The sequence below is a fragment of the Coenobita brevimanus genome, chromosome 47, assembly GCF_032717465.1.
Source record: "Coenobita brevimanus isolate Jiangsu-jjx chromosome 47, ASM3271746v2, whole genome shotgun sequence".
Classification (NCBI taxonomy): Eukaryota; Metazoa; Arthropoda; class Malacostraca; order Decapoda; family Coenobitidae; genus Coenobita; species Coenobita brevimanus.
Window position 1 is genome coordinate 17,544,167 of NC_137000.1, and position 8,683 is coordinate 17,552,849.

Consider the following 8,683-nt stretch of genomic DNA (forward strand, 5'->3'; position numbering starts at 1 on the left):
ACAGAAATTATTGATGCAAACTGACTAAATACAGAGTGACTAAAGGTCAAGCTACCTTACATAGAATTTGGTTAACTTCCGAACCTTGAACTTTCATCACCCATCCCCTTCTCCAAGAACCACAAAATTAATGGGAAGGAACAATAACAAGATAAACGGAACGCACATATGTACGAGAATCATTACTACAATCCCCAGTGAAAGTGGACACCATCTCTCACACATTCACAGCTTCGACCTCTGATCAAATATTTTCTCACTCTGAATTTTACACTGGACAGACAGATGCTAACCCGTGTTTTTTTTTTTCTCCCAATTTTCGTTTTTCATGACTGTGGTTGAGTCAGACCAGGTATGATGGATAGAGTGAGATAATATAGGTTAAGTAAACAATAAATACATTAGGGTTCAAATTACAGTAGTTAACACTTTTTATCATTACATTGTTAAGGCTAGATTACTGTATGGTGACACGTCGTTTTACTTTGTCGATAAGATGTAAATTTAAGGAAGGACAGGTTAGGTTTACTGGTAAAGTATCGCTAACTGCGTAGGTTAGCTATGATGGTTTCCACTTAGGTTCCCAAAAATTATATTTCGAAATGGTTTGGTTAAGTTAGCTAAAATGAAGAGTTGGTTATGATAAACTAGATTAAAATAGAATGTGATAAAACCGATGAATTAAACTGAAGTGAGGTCCCTGGAAGATGTTACCTGGAGCCACCTGCAAGCATTGCTCTCCTTGATGAGACTCGTCTTCAGGATAAGTTAAGTTGGATTTGGTTCAGGATGATAAGTTTGTTTTATTAAGGTCAAATAAAATACTAACTGGAGCTAACTGCGGACATGACTCACAATAATGACACCCGCCTTCAGGTTATGCTGTGTTGGGTAAGTCTTTAGTGAATTCAAGTGAACTCCCCGCATGATGTTTACTGAAGCCAGCTGCGAGCCTCGCTCTCTGTGATGAGACCCGCGCTGAAAGCCTTGTTCACGAAGTCGGTGACGGTCTGGACGACCACTTTGGATGGGTTGCGTGTCTGGGCTGATGGAGGGACACGCAAATTATTGTTAGTTGATCACAGTGTTGTCAATGAAAGTCAGGTTTTCAAGTTTTTTTTTTTTTTTTTTTTTTGCGCTTTAGTATCTTCACAAAATGTATCAGGTGTTTGTTACACTGTTGTTATTGGTTTACACCTCAACCTCCCATTACTTCCTCCTTTACTCGTTTGGCAAATCGAGTAGTGGAATTATCTTCGACAGTTATGATTATATGACAACGTACTGTACCCTAATATAGCACAGTAAGTCGTTACTCAGTTATCAGAACAGTCAATGTATCTCACAACCAGAGCCTCAACCACCACCAGCGCATGCACAAACCCAGGTAACAGCCTAAGCCACTTCCACAACCACCACCACCACATTACTCCCAACGCAACCACTACCATCACTACATGAGCTAATACCTCCACAGCTGCCACCACAACCATCGCGATAAATCCGTCACAGTCATCGCCGCCACTACCACCAACACCGCAACCCTCTTTACTATCGCCACCGCAACCTACCTGAACCAGTGATGGAGGTCCAGCCAGGGCAGGTGACCGTACCGCGGTAGTAAAGCTGCCAGCGCCTGATCCTTGGCCTCACCCGGTAGGTGCAGGCGTGGCCCAGGATCTGTATATCACCCCGGCGCCACAGTCTGACCACACCAGACCAAGTATTGGGGGTTAGTAACTTTTCACAGATGTCATGTCACTGGATTATTAGTCAACAATGTTAGATCATTGGCGAGAGAATAAACACACACACACACACACACACACACACACACACACACACACACACACACACACACACACACACACACACACACACACACACACCATGCCTCGTCAGGTACTCAAGGACCCGGACTAGGCTACTTAGTCCTGACATTTAAGCTGGAGAGCAGTCACTTGGCAATTTGTGGCATACTGACCTTTATAAAAAATAAATAATTCCTTAACAATCAGTTTCAAACTTAAATCCCAGTTAGTAGCAAATTATGGCCTTCTGTCAGCCATCGTAACTGTTGTCACAAGTTATCTATTTATCTGTTTCTTGCCAGACGCCTTAATCCCATTAGGGGTGATCACAAAAAAATCGCCTCCATGTCGCAGTGTTAACAGCCATTTCTCTGCCCTCCCCTCAGCTCACACACCTCTCTTGATTTATTCTTAATATTTTCCATATTACTTGTCTATTCACTCTGTCATATACTGTCTCCAAACCCATGAAGGCTACATACAACTTCTCTCCTTTCTCTAGAATCTTTCCAGTAAAGACCTAAGGATGAATTATCTGATCTGGACAACCTCTTCCCTTCCTAAAACCTACCTATTCTTTTCTAACTAATTCCTCAGTTATTTCCCTAACTCTGTCAATAAGTATCCTACCATAGACTTTGCCTGTTACACTGAGAAGACAAATGCCCTTATGACTATCACACACTTGTTTTTCCCCTTTTCCTTTGTGCAGGGGAATAGTTATACCTGACTTCCAATTGTCCGAGACTCTACCTTCCTCCTAGGCAAATCTGCACATCTTCCATATCCATTTCACTGCAGTCTCTCCCCCATGCATCATCATATCACCACACACTCCATCAATTCCTGGGGTTTTCCCCATTTTGACAATCTTCATTGCTTCTGCTACTTCCATACTACTGATCTCTTCCTCCCTTCTCACCACCCTCCTTCTTCCAGCCATTCCCCAGCCACTTATTATTTTTTAATGCAAGGAACAAGGTAGCAAAGGCCAGGAGCTCGCAAACCGTTCCTTCCAAGAAAAACAAAAACAATGCAGAAGAGAGCCAAATCAAGATCAATTCATTTCTAGATCCTTGGACACACTGCATTTGAAAGACTGGAGATCATAGAAAATAGGAAATACAGACAGAGGGAGACAGTTCCGGAATTGACCTGTTGTATAAATGAAGGACTGGAAGTAACGGTTAACTCTTGCATTAGAGAGTTGGACAGAAAAGGGATGAGACTTTGCTGCTAGACAGGTTCTACGTGCCCGTCGTAGATGTGGAGGGACGCAAACATACAGTTCAGAGGAGCAGTGACCATTGAAGTAGTGATAGAAATGAGATAAAGATGCAATAGTGAGGCAAGGAGACAGAGGTTGAAGGGAGCCGGTAAGAGGAGGAGAGCTAATGAGACAAAAAGCCTTTGACTCCACCCTATTCAGAAGAGCTGTATGTGGGGAGCCTCCCCACACATGAGAGCTGAACTCTACACAGGGGCGAATAAAACCTGTGTATAAAGTCAACAAGTGTGCAGAGGTAAAGAAGGTATGGAGTCGGCTTAGCACACCTAATCTAACAATTTATCTTTCATTCCCCTACCAAGTCTAATATCACCGTGTCTCTCTTTACCTCCTTCCAGAATATTTTCTTCCATTCTCTTCACTTTACAGTGAAATTCCTTCCAAATTCCTCATACACTCTCTTCACACTCTCTCTTACTAATCTTCTCACCCCTCTCACTCTCTCTCTATAATTCTGATCTAATTTCTTTAATATATGTTCCTTCTTGGTTCTTACTTAACCGTATTTAAGACAGTCCATGAATGTAAACAGATCAGAATGCAAGAAAGATATCCCAAAGGTTAGCTTAGCCAGTAGTGGCCAGCTAATACCAGTATGAACATACCCACGCATAGTATTCATTTAGATGTATGTCGACGATAGCCGAATCGGTAGAGAGGGGGACTGCATTCCCAATGTACCCAGGTTCGAATCTCGACTAGGGCAGTTTAAGGATTTGAATTTCGTTCAGGACAAAATTTACCTGATCTACCACAAGTCCCATAGATATGTATCGTGATACACCCTAATATATATATATATATATATATATATATATATATATATATTGTTACATAGCCTATGATTTCATCATCCTTTGTGTAATTTTAACGCACAGTATGCTGCATGTTTGATCACGAGCGTGTTCTGCCTCAGTCCCCCCCTTCTACCGTTATAGAAGAGTAAGTCGTTCTCTCTGTTATTCAGAGCGGGATTTTCAGCTTTTTGTCCCCATGGCTTCATTTGCGCGTCCTTCTTACAAGTTGTATCAAGCTCTGCTGGCCCCTATATAATGAGCTCAGTCTCTGCATCATTGCCACTTAGATCTGCTCCTCATTTTGTTCACATCTCTGTCCTCCCCTGTACAGATATTATTATTGTGAGTGCTCAAGAAATCTCCAAACATCTAGCAGCTGTGTGTAATTTGAGTATAACTGTTGTTGCATTTTTTCTTGTACTGTGTAGCATAAGGTTAATTCTTAGGCCTAGTGAAGTGTTTGTGATTAATGTGGGGTTTCATGTCAGTCATTTTTAATAATAGTTTGTATCTGTAATAATTTATCTGGCATTCACTGAGTATTACCTGGTGTATTTTCATTTTATCAGGGCTGACTTAGATAAATTTACTCTTGCTAATTTCGTGTTAATTGCAGTTAACCATATATTTAACCTGTTTATTTGCCATTACATTATCCTTATGAGTCCTGAATGTTTTGTTGTTGGTTTGAGCATTAAACTTTAACTTGTAATTTTACCTAACTCTTTTGTTTTGAACCTGGAACTTTACGGGACAGTAGTGACTCTTCGTATTCTCACTTTAAGTGTACATTATCTTTCTCTGTTCCGTAACATAAATTTGGCGACCTCGCCAGGATATTCAGGATATTATCATAAGGATATTGCTTGATATTTTGTGACTGTTACTTATTAATTATGTCTACTATTACTACACTTGATGAAGCCAAAGATTTTTTGTCAAATGTGCAAACAGTGTGTGATATAGAAAACAGAACAAAGAATGAACTTAAGCTTGTTGCTCAACAATTGGGAATTACTGTTCGCTCTCATCATTCTAAAGATCAAATTGTTGACATGATTAATGAAAGCTTGTTTAATGTAACTCCTCCAAATGAGCAAACGCAGATTGAATTAGCTAAGTTACAGCTAGCTCTGCAGGAGGCAAAAGCTAAGGAGGCTGAATTTCAGTCAAATGCTCGTATTCAGGAGGCACAGATACAGGCACAAATTGAACTTGCCAGGATTCAGGCAGACCATGAGTATCGCATGAAACAAGGTGGAACTGGATCATCTAGCTCTGATGATTTTGATGTGGCTAAAAATGTTAAACTTGTCCCTCCTTTTAATGAATCTGATTTAACAAAGTATTTTCAGTTGTTTGAGAGGGTAGCTACAGGTTTTAATTGGCCTAAGGAGTATTGGCCAGTACTCCTTCAAACTGTTCTCACCGGTAAAGCTCAAGTAACTTATGCATCTTTGCCTCAGGATCAGTCTGATAATTATGATGTAGTTAAGAGCTTGATTCTTGAGGCCTATGAGCTTGTTCCTGAAGCTTATAGAGTAAAATTTAGGACAACTTACAAGCAAGATAAGCAATCCCATGTTGAGTATGCAAAAATCAAAGAAGATCTGTTAGAGCAGTGGTTAAATTCTAAGAATGTGGATTTTGATTTTGGTAAATTTAAGCAGATGATTTTGCTGGAGGACTTCAAGAGGTGTATTTATAAAGATGTAAGCCTATATCTTGATGAGAAAAGAATAGATAGTTTGTCTGATGCTGCAGTTTTAGCTGATGAATATGTTCTCACTCACAAGAGATATTCTAAAGAAAAAGGGAAAGCTAAGAGTAAGTACGTTGCCTCTACTCAGAGTACAGGTAACAGGAAAGAGAATAAGGATGATGTTTCTCAGGAAGTAAATACCAGCTTCACCTCTAGATTTCAGAAAAGTAAATGTACTTATTGTAGTAAGCTTGGTCATACTACGGAGAGATGTTTCAGGAGACAGCGTGATGTGAACAAAAAGGAGTCTTTAAATATTCAGTCAATTGGTCTAGTGTCCACTCTTGAGAGTTCCCAGAATTCTTTAACTGAGTTAACTGAACCTGCTTTGAGGGGTAACTTAAATTCTCATGATGGAGCTCCTCTTTTGAGCAGTAACGTGGGTGACACTCTCAAGAGTTCATGTGCTAATTTCCTGTCTGATGGTTTTGTCAGTCCTCTGGACAGTAATGACAGGAAAACAGTTAAAATATATCGTGATACAGGTGCTTGCCAATCCCTTATGCTGACCAGTGTTCTAGGCTCTAATGTTAATTCCTCTGATGAAACTGTAATCTTACAAGGTGTAGGGAATAATTACTTCTCTGTCCCTCTGTGCAGAGTGAATTTAGAGTCTGGTTTTGTTAATGGTTCCGTTATGGTTGGGTTGGTTGAGACACTCCCAATGTCAGGTGTAACTTTCTTACTTGGAAATGATATTGGTGGAAGTCAAGTGTGTCCAACTCCTCAGTTGTCTAGTGAGCCAGTGGCTGCGACCCAGGATTGTGATATCCCTGATGTGTTCCCTGCATGTCCTGTCACTAGGGCTAAGTCTAAAGTTACTGGTGATTTAGAGGATAATGATGATGATGATGTTATCCTAGCTGACACTTTTCTTGCTAATTTGGACCACTCACCAGATGAGGCAGTACCCCGTAGTGTTGATAATTTGTCTCGTCAAGAGTTGGTTGAGTTGCAGGTTGCTGACCCTGAGTTGAAAGGTCTAGCTAACTCTGCTTACAGTGAAGAAGAGTCAGCCGGTGCTTCTACTTGTTATTATGTAAAGTCAGGAGTACTTATGAGGAAGTGGAGACCCCCAACAGCATCAGCCGAATGTGAATGGGAGGTTGTACATCAAGTTGTCATCCCTCGTGTTTGTAGGCAGGATATCATTCGAGTGGCTCATGATTCCAGTTTGGCAGGACACCTTGGAGTGAGGAAGACTGTGGCACGCATTTTGAAACACTTCTACTGGCCAGGTATCTTCAGGGATGTTTGCTGGTATTGTAAGTCTTGTCACACCTGTCAAGTTCTGGGGAAGTGTAATCAGACTGAAAAGGTTGCACCTCTAGTTCCCATTCCTCCTTTTGAGGCGCCTTTCGCCCGTGTGTTGGTGGATATTGTGGGCCCTCTTCCTGGGACTTCTTCAGGATTTTCTTGTGTGTTGACCATGATTGATGTGGCTGCTCGTTGTCCTGAAGCCATTCCACTTGGAAGTGTCTCAGCAGAGAGCGTGGTTGGGGAGGTGCTGGGGTTCTTCACAAGGTTTGGTCTGCCCAAGGAGGTGCAGTCCGGCCGGGGAGGTGGTTTCATGTCGGGCGTTTTCGGGCAGTCTCTGAGGGAGTTGGGCGTCGCCCAGATCACGTCTTCAGCTTGCCATCCCCGGACCCGGGGAGCGTTGGAGAGATGTCATCGGGCACTCAAGTCGATGCTCGGTAAGTGCTGTTTGGAGCATCAGAAGGGCTGGGATGGGGGTCTTCCATTCGTTGTGTTTGCCGCGAGAGAATCTCCAAATGAATCACTGGGTTTCTCACCTTTTGGACTGCTGTTTGGCCGTGAAGTGGGAGGGCCCCTTGAGTTACTCGGGGAGTGCTGGCTGTCGGAGGAAGATGACGTCAACCTGCTGGAGTGTGTGGTGGGGTTCGGGGAACGGCTGTCCACTGCTTTGCAGCTGGCGAGAAAGAATTTGGGAGCTGCTCAGGAGAAGATGAGGACTTGGTGTGATGAGAGGTCCGGGTTGCGCCACTTTCAGCCAGGAGATCGGGTTTTGGTTCTGCTACCAGTTCATGGGCAGCCTCTTCAAGCCAAGTTTAGTGGCCCTTATTTCGTGGAGAAGAAACTCAGTGATGTCAGCTATGTCGTCGCCACACCGGATCGTGGAGGGAGCAAGCGACTGTGTCACATCAGCATGCTGGAGTTGTATCGCGGGCGGGACGAAGATAATCCAGTCTGTGCTGTGGCTGTTCCACCAGAGTCTGCAAGTGGAGCTCTCCCATGCAGTGTGAGCCTGAGTGATGGTTTGGGGAAGAATCCTGATATCATGAATGGTCTCCAGACTAAGCGTTCTCATCTACCTCCCGGGGAAAGGCAGGAGTTTTCGGCATTACTGCAGGAGTACCCGCAAGTGTTCTGTGCCACTCCAGGAAGAACCACTGTGTTGATGCATGATGTCGATGTTGGAGACGCAAAGCCAATTAAATTGCCTCCTTGCCGTGTGAGCCCAGTGAAGGTTCTTCTCATCCGGAGAGGGTTTGGCTGCCTGTTGGACAACAGGATGGTTGAGCCCTGTCAGAGCGAGTGGAGTTTTCCTGTCACTCTGGTCCCTGAGCCGGGTGGGTCACAGCGGCTTTGTGTCGACTACAGACGTGTTGATCAGATGGCCAAGGCAGACACTTACCCTCTCCCTTGCGTGGAAGATTGCTTGGACAAGATTGGAGGGGCTAGGTGCATGGGTGGGTTTGATTTGTTAAAGGGATACTGGCAAGTGCCTGTGACTGAGCGTGCTGGGGAGATCTCATGTTTTGTAGCATTGGGAGGGACTTTTGCATGTTCTGTTATGCCATATACAGATTGTTTTAGAGTAATAAGAAATTTCCTTTGTAAATTTCTTTTTTCTTTGTGGGGAGGTGTTACATAGCCTATGATTTCATCATCCTTTGTGTAATTTTAACGCACAGTATGCTGCATGTTTGATCACGAGCGTGTTCTGCCTCAGTCCCCCCCTTCTACAGTTATAGTAGAGTAAGTCGTTCTCTCTGTTATTCAG

General features: G+C 43.1%; 1 pseudogene; it reads right to left on the reverse strand.

Moving 5' to 3' along the window:
• Nucleotides 1-611: 611 nt before the first annotated feature.
• The window catches only part of LOC145399101 (anti-lipopolysaccharide factor pseudogene), a 13,249-nt pseudogene continuing 5,177 nt past the window's right edge, over nucleotides 612-8,683 (reverse strand).